This window comes from Corella eumyota, chromosome 3 (assembly GCF_963082875.1).
Source record: "Corella eumyota chromosome 3, kaCorEumy4.1, whole genome shotgun sequence".
NCBI lineage: Eukaryota > Metazoa > Chordata > Ascidiacea > Phlebobranchia > Corellidae > Corella > Corella eumyota.
This window is the reverse complement of record NC_137492.1, coordinates 18,525,845-18,540,639: the sequence shown is the minus strand read 5'-3', so window position 1 is coordinate 18,540,639 and position 14,795 is coordinate 18,525,845.

Below are 14,795 nucleotides of genomic sequence, written 5' to 3'. Positions count from 1 at the left end.
ACAACATACTGATTTTAACACCGATATTTTTTGATACGAGGGAAATAATTCAGAAATGAATAGCATCATATATGGAATATTAATAATAGTGACATTACATCAATCTGTAGCAGGTAAAATATATGTTTTTGTAGCAAAAAATATAGAAAATTAAATTACTACTTGCAAAAAAAAAACAAATTTAAAAATTCAAGAGAAGCGTACTTAAAATAAAAAATATTTGTTTTAAAGTTCGTTAATTATGTTAAAACAAAATACCCTACAGAAAATTATTTTGAAAGTAGAATAAAATTTTACAGAGTTAGAAAATTGTGGCAACCAAGTTTGTCATCCAGAAGCAAGCTGTGTAAAAATAAAAGGAGAATTCAGATGCCAATGTAACCAATGGTACATCGGAAATGGAACCAAATGCATCGGTTAGTTATTTGTTTGTAATTTTATTTTGTTAAAATACTGTGTGACATATTCTTTTACTTTAAAAGAATTAAGTCTTAGTACACAATTAAGGCTTCCGTATATTACAGCAGCCTAAAACAGGCTTAATTTTCTAGTATTTTGCATATCTTTGAATAAAATTTTAAAAAGCTTGATTAATCGGTTAAGGAGAAAAAATAACCATTTTTTAAATGGCGTGGTATCTAAATTCGTTTAATATTTATAATGTCAACAAAAAAATTTTAAATATTTTGATAGAAAGCACCACAAACTGGTTAAAGTTGTTTTAAATAATACAATATGGATTAGCGGGTATATTAAGTAGATTAGCGGGCAATTTTATATAACAATATCTTCTAATTAACTTGATCAGTTTTGATATCCACTTCTTTATGTACTTTTCAACGTTATATAAATGAAAAAATTAAATGCAAATTATACTTTAGGTTATTGTAATAATGATTGTTCAAATAGTGGAGGAAATTGCCGTTGGAACCCGTTTGGAAATACTTGTTTCTGCTCTGGTAGAACGTCTCAAAATTGCCAAAGTTTGTAAAAATTCCTAATCTAATTTGAGCGCGTTTCTTAATTTTAAAAGCTTAAATTAAGTGGTAATTAGAAGGTTGTGTTTTAGGTACTAGATTTACTTTGGCTGGTATTATATTAATCCTTTGTTGTGTAATAAATAAGCCTGTTATGTAAAGATCATTAATAAACACTTGTTATAGGTTGCTTAAAATAATTTTAAATAGTAAACATTTTTATAATAGCTCTTAATTAATCATATACATATTTATTTTAATACAGTTGGCAACGTTGAAAATGTACAAGTGACTTACAATTCCACCAACTCACTAAGTTTTAAGTGGGACTTTGTACGAAACGCTTATATCTACTTTGTAACACTCAGAAATTCAACATGGACAAGCATGTTGTATGTTACTTATGTACCTATGGCTGCCTTTTCTGGGCTAGAGCCAGGCCTAAATTACGAATTGGAACTTAATGCTAGAGATTCTACATCGACGGTACGTGGGAATTACACAACTTTGCTGGTTCATACCGCAGAAGGTAAGTAACCTATTCCTTAAAGCAGTAATGATTACTGTTTTTTTGAAAACTTTGATTAGAAATATTAATTGTAATTGATTTATTTTTAGTACAAGGAAATAACATACCAACCGGAAGCACATTTATTAAAAACAAAAATAACCAAGGTATTTCAATACACATTTCTCCCTTGTAACTGTAACAAATTAAAAACACTAAACCAAACCAATCCCTTATTTCAAAAAGTTTTCACCAAAGGCGTTAACGAATGTGAGATGGGGATTCACAATTGTCATGTTGAAGCGACCTGTACTGATTTAGAAGTGGGATTTAAATGTACTTGTAACGACTGGTATATTGGAAATGGATACAATTGTACAGGCAAGTATAAACATCTAATAATACAAATACATGAAAAGTTCGATAATTAAACTTGAACCCTTCTGATAAGGCTTGAAAGAAATATTGATTGCGTGATACAATTCCTGTTATATTTATTCAATTCCTCAAACAAATGTAGTATTACTAAAACTAGGAAGTGAACATATTTCGTGACTTGCTAATTTATTATACTTTTAACTACGTCACAGGATTTTGTGATAGTTCATGTACAGACAACCAGCAATGTTACCCAAATTTGTTTGGCTTCACTTGTACTTGCAGAAGTGGCGATACAGAAAATTGCAGAGGTAACAAAATATATTGTAACAAACGTGGAAACGCAGTAGCCCTTTACATAAATTGGTGATAAGTTAAATAAAATATTTTTTTCTGTTTAGCCTGATTACTGTTTATGTTTAAATGTTGTGCTGAAAATTTAAGCAAGTTCCTTGGAATATCTTTAACTATTTAAAATGATTTCCCATTTTAGTGCCTGCCAACCCTACCGAAATTAGAATCGAGTCCCAAAGTACTACCTCGTTATCGTTTAGTTGGAATCTTATTTCAAACGTGGATAGATATGTAGTTAGGTTATTTAACTCGACATTTGAGGATAGGTTATATCAGGGCATCGCCCCGGTCGCAGGCTTTGGTGGACTTAACCCAGGGTCGTTGTACAACCTCACAATTACTTCAACTAACTTATTTGGAGGGAGTACACGGTTTTCTAATTTCTCAGCCTACACAGGTAAAAATGTGTAAAAATTTATAAAATACAATCATCAAATAGGCTTAAAATCATTGTTTTGATTAAAACAAGCTTTAATTTTAACAAAATTAGTAACAAATTTAATTACCGAAATCTGTATTTTTTAAATAGTTGTTGAAGCTGCACCTACCCTTACATTACATATGATTAAGCTAACTACGTTGTCAGTTCAATTCGATCCAGTTCCTGGCGCAATATTATATCAAATCCAATACAGCACTGGTAAGAAATAACCAAATTCTAATTTAAAATTATTTATTTATAGGTAATATTTACGCAATACTATAAAAATATTTAAAAAAATGCCAAATAAGGACATAATGATCAAACCTATTTCAATAATTAATCTATCACAATAATCTACGTAATAACAACCCTTTGCCTATCTTGGGAGCATATATGAGCCTGTTTTATTATAGTTATATAGTAGAATTACAGATTCGGAATTTCAAGGGTTAATACAATAAGAAAATGTCCCAAGAAAGATTTATGCTTTGAATAAACGTGCAAGCAAAATATTTCTCTTTACCAACCTAAATGATAAACGTGACTTGGAAAAAAAGTCAAATGACTTGCACTAATTTACATTTAAAACTCCCCGTTATATAATACTGTCATATTTATAGGGCCTGATGACGTCACTACTATCGAAGTGACGACAACGTCGACACAAATATCTGGGCTAGTCCCCGATCAGTTCTATGACGTAGTTGTGTACGTCATTTATAAGGCGGGAAGAAGTGCTGGAAGTAAACCAATAAGAATTGCTACAGGTAAAATAGGAAAACAGCAAAAAAAAATTATAAAAAAAAATAAAAAAAATGAAGTTAACTTTAATTTTGAGTCCCTTACATATTAGGTCTGTATTAAATAACCTACTGTATCTTTTAATTGAATGAATAGTCTTAATGAGAAACTTTATCTATATTATTTAAATAAAAACTTTAAGTTACGATAAAATTGACAAATTAATTAACACGAATTGGCTCATACATATAACGTGCAAAGAAGCAATCATGATATCGTAGAAGTGAAGCAAATTACAAAATATAATTCTTCCATTTTATCAAATACCAATTAAACTATAAACGCATGACCTATACTTTAAGCACGCGATAAAAAATTCTCGTAGAATTAAAATACCAACCTTTAACATATTAATTAATTTTTTGTTAACATTTTGTAGCTGACACTTGTTTCAGAGGGGATCAAACCTGTGCTCATACAGCTTCATGTCAAAAAACGCAACTTGGTATTGAACAATGTGTTTGCAAAGATGGCCTAATTGGTGATGGGTTTGAATGCCTTAGTAAGCCTACATTTTATACTTGTTATTTTGTTCTAATGTCTATATAGAAACCAATAGATTAAATTATTAAAAATCAAGTTTTTGTTTTTTGACCTTACAATGTTTTTCTCTTTCAATAATATATATTTGTTGTTCCTTTAGACTTGTACGCGAAGTTATTTCGCCAGCAAATTAGCAACTCTCTTCTTGAAGAAAACTGTACCCAATATGTCGAGTTACTAAATAAGGCTTTCCGATTCAACTCCGATGTTTATGATGTAATTAAAACTGGAGCCTTTGCCGGTAGAAAAGGAATATCAACTGTATCGTGAGTTTGTTCATATTTTATTCATAGAAATTGCGTTTCTATATTTAGGTTGTGATTATATCAAATGTCTGAACTGCGTAAGAGGTTCGCGTAATTAACCCAATTGGCTAGCCTTAATTTGGAAAATGTCTTTCAGGTCAAGCTGTACAAAAAATAGGTTTAACTTTGTTTTTATAGCAAAGTGAAAATATCAGTCATGTTTAATGTTTGCCCTACTGTCTGGTTCTTAACTCCAATGTACGTGATGCTATCATGTTTTTATTTACAGATATTTGGTCAGATTTCGAACCATTAATAAGTCAGTGACAGCTTTGTTGAGTTCATATGACAAATATGTTGCTCGTTCGAGTTCACTCTTGAATACACTTAGTCGCCCGTCATCTTTTGCAGGTATGTAAAATTCTTATATGGTTTATAAGACGTAACATTACAAAACGACCTAACCACATTGTGTATTGTTAACGTATGTAATATCACATAACTTAGCTTACAATGTTAATAGCTTTGCCTACGGGCTTTTGATATCCTTATACACAACTTAATGCAAAATGTTTTTGTGATTTTTTAGATCGTTGTCCGTTTACTCGAGTATCAAACTTATCATTTTCACAAAGTTTCGTTTCACGTCGCCAAGCCTCAAGCAATCTATGCGACAATGGTAAACAAGCAAATTATGATAACAACAAAATTTTTCAAAACAACTTGATAAAATATTCATTTCTATTATGATATTTATTTAGGTAATGTTATGGCCTATATGGTATGTAGTCGAGAACTTTCAAAGGGACAAAATGGAATTGTTATAAGCGCTCATTACGATCTTGCAACGTTCCATCGAGTTCCTTGCGATTTTGTTGAGACTACAACTGCTCTAACGACAACAGCAGAAGTAACAACAACAAAACCAATAACAACTACCGCTTCAACAACTACTACAACAACCACTACTACTGAAATGCCTACAACAACTAGAAGCACTACCCAAGAGATTTCAACTTTTCCTGCAAACCCCACCGATGTATTGGATTTCTATAATTTGTATATATATATATGAAATAATTTAGTTCCAAAATAATGTTTAAAATTGTTTTAACAGCTTTTACCGCCAATTGAACTAGGGAAAATGGTTGGCAACGTCAGTGTTCCCTTGTTTAATTTTACTGTTCCAGTCGAAGCTATTTTACAATCGTTACAGCGAAATAATACAGGCGAAGTTACTTATTTTCTTCAAAATGCGACCGATTTTCCTTCGCATGAAAACATATCTACAGTAAGTTAAAAATAAGTGTACAAACTTCACAATAAAGCCCTCTGTTTTTGTTAAGTGTCAAAAAAAATATTACTTTTTGACTTTATAACCTTTTTTTTGTTTAGATAAATGGCAAAGAATGAATAACTTTACCTATTTTAATAAAAAAATAGGCACTTTATTTTATATATTTAATTTAAGGTTATCACAATAAATGTTGGGGTGGACCAAAGAATAGAAAATCTAGAAACTCCAGTTCGGATCGAGATTTTAAACGAAGAAACTAGTTATGGGGAAGTTACGCCAGTTAACGACTTCGTGGTAAGTAATTTTTCCTTTTAATAAAAACAATTTTCCGGTCATTCTTAGAAAATCAGACCATTTCATAAATTTAAAAAATATTTTTTCAATATAACTATCTCATTAAATCACGAAATTTTATATGTCAAAAATTCAATTCATCATAACTCATATGGTAATAAATATTTGTAAATGTTTATGCATAGAATAATAAACAAACTATTTTAAATGTTAATTAGAATTTCGAAGTAATTTAAATTTTTTTGTTATTTTTAGAATGAAGTAACGTTTCAAAGATGTGTATTCTGGGATGAAATAAACATGGTTTGGTCTGATGAAGGATGCTGCCTGGAAGTGCAAAATAATCATACTGTTTGTGTGTGTAATCATCTAACAAGCTTTGCCTTGCTTGTGGTAAATACCTTTTAAATATTTTATATCTTAACTATAAATAAATCCTTAATTTTGATTACCTTAAGTTCTTATTAATAGTATGAACTTACTTACAAGTCATTGACCCATTTTTGTCTGCAAATGTTTTGTTAATTCTTAATCTTAAAATCTATATAATATATGATGATTAAAACATTATTATTGTTAATTCTTGTGTGCTAAAAGCGGAAATAGGAGGTTATAAACGCTAATACATGTTTTGAATAAGCAGAAAAATGTTTATAAATATCAACATCATGACATTTTAGGACATAATCAATATTCATAAAACTTTATATAGGCCAAAAAAATGTCACGTGGTCTAATTAGGAGCAATTCTATTTAAAAACCCTCCATTTTTTTAAGTAATTTTGCACGTACCAATGACTCATGAATAAACTTGATGATTGCATAGATATCTGACCTCCATTTTGTATTTTTAGTCTGTAATTGATGTACCCGCTGATTTGGTTTTATCTCTTGTAAGTGATGTAGGATGCTACTTCTCTATAGCAGGACTATTTGCAACTATACTTATTGTTGCCTTAAACAAGTAAATATAACATTTGACTATTTTTGCTTATATGGTCAAGTTATTTTGTGCTTGGTAATATGTTCTTTGTGAGAACATAACTAAACAATGCTTCAGCTTAGCTACTAGCTTTTGTTACTAAATAACTTTTTTACACTTTGCAGAAATGCTAGGAACAAAGTTCAGTATCAAATTCAACTGCACATCAACACAAACATTATGCTTTTCTATATTATATTTGTTCTTGGTGTATCCACACCGTCACAAGAAATCTTGTGCACTGTAATTACAATAACCTTGCAGTTAACCTTTTTAAGTGGTTGGATTTGGATGGCAGTGTATAGCAATCGACTGTATACAGCTCTTGTAAAAGTAAGTGTATTAAGTTTATGATATTGCACGGTTTACTTAGTAGATGCTATCTTTTCGCTGGTGAAACTAATTTAATGTGCTTGAGATTTATAAAGACACTAACATAAGATGCACCAATAACTATTTGTCCTTAAACCCGATATTTACGTATAAACCAAACATATTACAATAACAAACTAATTCTTTGAAATATAAATTTATATGATTTTAAAATAAATGTATAACTTAAAAGGTTTTTAAAACAACTGGACGATATTTTATGTGGAAAGCTTGTGCATTCTGTTATTTGCTGTCGATTTCAATTGTTGGTATCAACCTTGGACTAACTTATGGGTACTTTGATCAATTTAGGCCTTCCGATGGTTTGTGTCAAAGTCATACTATGGGTATGTGTAAAATTATTTCTAGAACTTACATTTTTATGCTTTTATTTTGGTGTGTTAAAATTTTAAAGGACTGTAACGACGTTAAGAAGGTATTATAAGGTTTTAAGTATTATCTTTTGTTATTCAACCAAATCTCTTTTGTGTTTTGAATGGTTTTAAATGATATTGGCCAAAACTTTTGACAAGAATTAAACACAAGACATTAAATGTTATAACAATCCAATCACAATTTCAATAAACATTTTAAAACCTATTTTCTAGGACGACAGTTATCCGATTCCTATTACCGTGAAGCAAATATGTGCTGGCTGCAAAATTATTCCTTGTACGGGTTTTTAGCTATTGTTGGAAGCGTATTTATGTACAATCTGTTTGTTTTAGTTCTTGTTATTCGGAAAATTTGGTTTAAAAGAGATCAGGTAAAAAAGATTTTTTTATTTTAGACACCCTTTTTAAGAACATTTCTGAAATAATAAAACCGTTCAGTAATGTTAAATAAAAATATACAATCTGAACTCACAAATATAAAGTATAAACCTAATTAGAATCTACAAGTAAAATATAAACTAAATCTACAAGTATAAAAATAAACTTACAAGTTTAAAAAAAAATTAAAAAACAAAGTATAACTTTTGTATTTTTTTTTAAATATTAGATAAGATCAACAGTAGCTAAAAGAAATAAATCTCAAGAGGTGATAACTGCTTGCACTCTTTCACTAACTCTTGGAATAACTTGGATGTTTGGATTTCTTTTGCTATTTTCGTCTGATCTTCTTTATAACATGATTATGTCCTGGCTGTTTGCTATTTTTAACGCTTTTTGGGTAAGCTTAAACATTATTTAATATATTGTAGCGCACTACTTTATTGACATACGAAGCGTAGTATGTGTGTGTACGTTATACGCATGTTGTTATTACCTTTTTCCTAATTACTTAAGCGTCCCGCTGTTATCTTATCTTTCATTCATTCTGTAATTCACCGTTAAACTAATAAGACGCTTTCTCACTTCTATTTAACCGCTACATTGGTGACCCCGACATCTAGAAACGACATTTCTAGAATGATTAAAGAAGAGAATTCTGTTTCTTTAAAATTGCCAAGCTTTTGGTCAGCTCATCCGAGAGTTTGGTATCAACAAGCAGAAGCTCAGTTTGAGTTAAGAAAAATAAATGTTGACCAGACGAAATACTTGTATGTGGTTGCTGCCTTAGATCAAGATACTGCCCTTCGGGTCATTGATTTATTGGAAAACCCTCCAAGCAATGACAAGTATGAAGCACTCAAACAAAGATTGCTAGGAACATTCACGCTTTCCGCACAAGAAAGGGCTTCTCGGTTGCTAAACATGCCTGGTTTGGGAGACCGCAAACCGTCCGAATTAATGGATGAAATGCTGGCACTGTTAGGCGATCACAAATCGTGTTTTATTTTTCAACACCTTTTTTTGCAACATCTACCAGAGGATGTACGTTTAGTTCTTGCCCATGATTCATTCGCAAACATGCGTGCACTTGCGCAACGTGCCGATGCTGTATGGATGGCAAGAAATGCTCCATCACCTTACGCCATTTCTCGAGTTAATCGGACACAAACTGAGCGAAAACCCGATAAGAATGGCGATTCTCTATGTTTCTATCATCGCCGGTTTGGAAACAGGGCCAGAAAATGCGTTCCTCCCTGTAATTTTTCGGAAAACTAAATGGTCGGTTGCTGTCAGCGGCAGCAACCGGTAAACAAAACAATTTATTTTTTGTGCACGACATCAATTCCAAAATTAGATTTCTCATTGACACTGGTGCTGAAGTAAGTGTTATTCCGCCGACCAGTTATGAGCGACGAACAAAAACCAAACAGCAACCACTTCTTTCCGCTAATGGAGGCAAATTATGCACATATGGGACTAAAATGACAAAAATTTGCTTACCTATTGGTACATTTTTATGCAAGTTCGTTATTGCGGATGTTCTTAGGTCACTTCTTGGTGCAGATTTTTTGCGTAAAAACTCCTTCCTAGTAGACATAAACGGCCAAAAGCTTTTGCAAAAACCAGTTTTAAAAAACGACCCTCAACAAAAATTGGTATTGCAAGTCAATTCAACATATACATCGTTATTGCATCAGTTTCCAGGGCTTACGTTGCCACGTTTTGATCAAAAGACCACTAAGCACAATATCATGCATTACATTCCCACCATCGGTCCACCTGTTCACGCACGAGCTCGTCGATTGCCACCCGAGAAGCTTATTATTGCCAAAACGGAGTTTACAAAGATGTTGGAAATGGGCATAATTCAACGCTCCTCTAGTCCTTGGTCTTCACCCTTCATTTGGTGCCCAAAGCTTCTGGAGGTTGGAGACCGTGCGGTGATTATCGCCGTCTAAATGCATTCACAGAACCGGATCGTTATCCGATACCCAATATACAAGATTTTACATCGCATTTAGACGGTTGTTGCCTATTTTCTAAAATAGATTTAGTCAGAGGATATCACCAAGTGCCAGTGGCCCCTGAAGATATACCGAAGACCGCTGTCATAACTCCATTTGGCCTTTTTGAATTCAGGCGCATGCCGTTCGGGTTAAAAAATGCTGCACAAGCTTTTCAGCGACTCATGGACAGTGTATGTCAAGGTCTTAATTTCGTGTTCGTCTATCTGGATGACATATTGGTAGCAAGCAAATCTGAGAAAGAGCACCTTGAACACTTAAAAAGTCTTTTTGAAGTTCTGTCACTAAACGGCTTAGTCGTTAACATTGACAAATGTCGATTTGGCAAATCAGAACTCAACTTTCTAGGGCATTTGGTTAACAAAGCTGGAATAATTCCTTTACCGGATAAAGTAAAAGCTATTACGCAAATGCAGCCCCCTAAAACTGTTAAAGGACTACAGGAGTTTGCCGGAATGATAAATTTTTATTTTCGTTTTATTCCTGGTGCCGCACGCATAATGACGCCAATTTATAAAAGTTTGTCAGGAAAGCCAAAAAAGTTGATCTGGAATAAGGACACGCAATTCGCTTTTGACAAGGCAAAATTGTCACTTGCTAATTGTACCATGCTTCATCACCCCCAGGCGCATGCTACAACAGCCTTAACGGTTGACGCATCACAACAGGCGGTTGGTGCCGTTTTGCAACAAGTAATTAATGGAAAGTGGACACCCCTTGCTTTCTTCAGCAAATATTTACGACCTGCCGAAATAAAATATAGCGCATTCGATCGGGAACTACTGGCAATGTATCTAGCTGTTCGCCATTTCCGTTATTTTCTCCAAGGTAGAGTCTTTACCATCTACACAGATCACAAACCCCTTACTTTTGCTTTTTCTAAAGTCACTGATCCTTGGTCTAATCGACAACAACGACATCTGTCGGCTATTTCCGAATATACGACTGATATTCAACATATTAATGGAAAAGAAAATTATGTCGCAGACGCATTGTCACGGGCTAACATTTCCTGCATTAAAAATAACGTTATCGACCTCGATTTTGAGATTTTTGCCGCAGACCAACTTGTACCGGAAGTACAAGCATATCGTACCGCAGAAACTAATCTGAAAATTGCTGATATAAATATGGGCATCAAGGGCGCAACTGTTTTGTGTGATGTCTCAACTGGTAAGCCTCGTCCCATTGTTCCTTTGTCATGGAGAAAGAAAATATTTCATACTTTGCACGACTTATCACATCCTTCAATCCGAACTACCCGCAAATTAATTGCTTCAAAATTTGTTTGGTCGGGTCTCAACAAGGATGTTGGCACATGGGCAAGACAATGTTTTCCTTGTCAGAAATCAAAAATTCAACGGCATGTGCAAACTCCCTTATCTACATATCCAGACGCAAAAGCTCGTTTTACCGATATAAATATCGATATTGTCGGCCCTCTTCTCCCATCAGATGGTTACACGTATTTGCTAACCATAGTCGATCGTTTTACCAGATGGCCAGAAGCAATTCCGATGAGAAATTCAAAAACAGATACATGTGCAAAAGCTTTTTTATACAATTGGATATCGCGATTTGGTATTCCTTTAAATATGTCGTCTGATCGAGGATCGCAATTTACCTCTAGTGTCTGGAGATCTATAAACGCCTCACTCGGAATTCAGTTAAACCACACGTGTGCTTTCAGGCCGCAATCCAATGGTTTGGTTGAGCGATTACATCGCCACCTTAAAAGTTCGTTAATGGCGCGGTTGACTGGACCTAACTGGACGAATCAACTTCCATGGGTGCTTTTAGGTATAAGAACCGTTCCTAAAGAAGATTTAAAGGTGTCGTCGGCGGAGCTAGTATACGGCGCCCCAATTACTGTCCCAGGGGATTTCATTTTTCATGACCCTGACAAAACAAACAGCGAACAAAAATTAAAACTTATACGCAAAAAAATCAGCCAGTTTATGCCACAACCCATGTCACGCCACGCAAATCAAACTACATATGTCCCTCAAACTTTAAAAACTTGTAAATATGTTTTTATTCGAAAAGATGCTCATCGCCCTCCACTGACAGCACCTTATGAAGGACCATATTATGTAATAAAGCGTGATATAAAAACTTTTATTTTGGATATTGGTGGTACCAAACAAACTTTGTCCGTTGATCGTTTGAAACCAGCCAACGTTGATTTGACGCAGCCTGTTCAAGTGGCAATACCCAATAAACGTGGAAGACCAAAAACGAAACAAAATTAACTGTTAATTTTTAATTTTCTTGTAATTTTTACTACGCTTCTGGGGGGGAATTGTGTAGCGCACTACTTTATTGACATACGAAGCGTAGTATGTGTGTGTACGTTATACGCATGTTGTTATTACCTTTTTCCTAATTACTTAAGCGTCCCGCTGTTATCTTATCTTTCATTCATTCTGTAATTCACCGTTAAACTAATAAGACGCTTTCTCACTTCTATTTAACCGCTACAATATCATATTTATCTCTAAAGTATTTAGAGATATCTTTTACAGTTTACTCTCATGATTTATTAATAATCTTTTGAGCATTTAGTTACCCTGTAATCTGGTTAAAAGTATGAATTACATTGAAAAAATATTAGTTTATTGTATATAGAAATGTTATCTTTTAAATCTGTTTTGTTAAGTACAAAATAATTAATTTAAATATTGTTTTATTTTAGGGTTTATTTATTTGGTATATGACATGTATAAGAAACAAAATGATGCGCGAATTTTGGTGGGGTCCAATAAAGGAATGTTTTGGTCGATGTGGGATCAGCAAATTTAAACAACTTAAGACGCCTGACAAAACTTCATCTACAATTACTGCGGCCACAACAACAGTTTCTAATGCAAATAGTGCAATATAACTCAATTTATATTGCACTTTTTGGCAATAGGCAACGCTGTTATTAAGACAAGGAAATTTAAAAGTTGAAATTTCTGCGATGATCTATGCGGCTTATGAAACTTTCAGTAATTGTAATTCTGAATTGTGGCAATCCTATTTGTAAAGGTTTTGTTTATGAATTTAAATTACAAATTTGTGTAGCCTTGTATAACTGTGAAATATTATATCTCTAATTATTATTTTTGTTACATTTCTTCAAAAGTTTGACCGTTAAGGCAAACGAATGGTTGGTCAAAGCCTTACAACGAGTTTCTTTTGTTCTTATATTATTTCTACCAAATTGATTTGTTAAAATTTCTGTGTAGTTTTTAAGTTGTAATATGCAGTTTTAATATAAAACATAACCTACTCTTATATTTTAGATAATAAAATATAACTTTTTTCTAAAATGCCTAATTAATTTGATCAAGATCTAACTAATAGCATATAACTATGTTTTTACTGATTTTATCAATAAGTACCCAACACAATAAAATGTGAATTATTAATTAGAACTCATTTTGCTTAAGAAATTCGGCCTTTATACGTTTAGTCTTGCAGTTGGAACAAAGGGATTATTTTACAAGTTTCAATCGTACAATAATATCAAGTCTTGTCATGTTTATTTAAGTTTAAATCAGCAAAAACAAGTCTTTTTATTGATTCTAAATCTATTTTAATGATTAATAAATGTCGTTTTAAATACCTGCTTGCAAAAGTAAATCCGTCTGCCGTCGGTCTAACATATTTGTTGTTTCTTACATTAAAATAAACGCCCTTTAGGGGCTCCCCCCAAGGGAGTAATCAACCTACAAAATGTGTATCTTTGGCGTGCGATTGCAATACGATAATATTGATTGCAGGACCAGCACACATTGCATATTTTGATTTAATTGGATGCTGATCGATGTGAAGGAAATGTGAAAAGAACAAGACACTTACAAATTTAAATCGATTATCGCTGGCAAAGCGAACAAGTTTTTTGACAAATCGCTTATCCCAAAAGATAACCGGCAAAGGATATATAACGCATGTAAATCAGCATCTAGCAATTCACTTAACTTTCAACCAGTTTTTAAAACGATTAAAGTTTGAAAATTGTTTTGAGCTCTAAATTTTTGACTTTAAAAAAGAGTTACGGAGAAATAAAACGCAGTATAAAATTGTAAGCGTTAAGAACTGAAGAACTAGGATTTAATTTTGCCAAGTTACACAACACATTATATTTAAATTAAATTTTTTTTTTAACATTGCGTATTTAAGTTAGACCAAGCATTTTATTACAAGAATCACGTTGCTCATAAAAATAATATTTTTGCTGTAAAGCTATTTGAGGACAAACAAAAAAGCTATTTGAGGACATCTTTTTTCAATCGTCGATATCATAAATTTTTTTTTACTAGCAAGTATTTCGCAACAACTTTAATTTGAAAATTTCAAGTAGAGCGAGGTAGTAAACGACTGTTGACTTTAATAAGATATAGTTAGAACTTAAATCCTAAGCAGGATTACGAGTTGTCAGCCTATATGTCTATCAACTAAAAGGTCACCGGGTTACGGAGAAAAATGTGGATTGGAAGCACTTAGTCAATAGTTAAAAAATAAAAAGTAATAACAGGCTTATAAAAAAAAAAATTAAAAAAAAAATTGTAAACAATTAGTTTCAGGCAATATATGTTTAAAAATTTATGTACAACTTCGTAGTCAAAAATGGTAAAATTTTCGTATAAATTTATATAGATATACAAGTCTGAGAAATGTAATAGGTTTACCTGAAGAAAACCTCGCGTTATCTATATTGTTCTCTGTACATTGTATACTCGTACAAAACTTATTGTTTGTACATTTTGTGCGCGTTGCCTGCGTAGCGATACAAAGGTGTAAGGGGCTTCGGAATACAAAGCCGATAAATTATG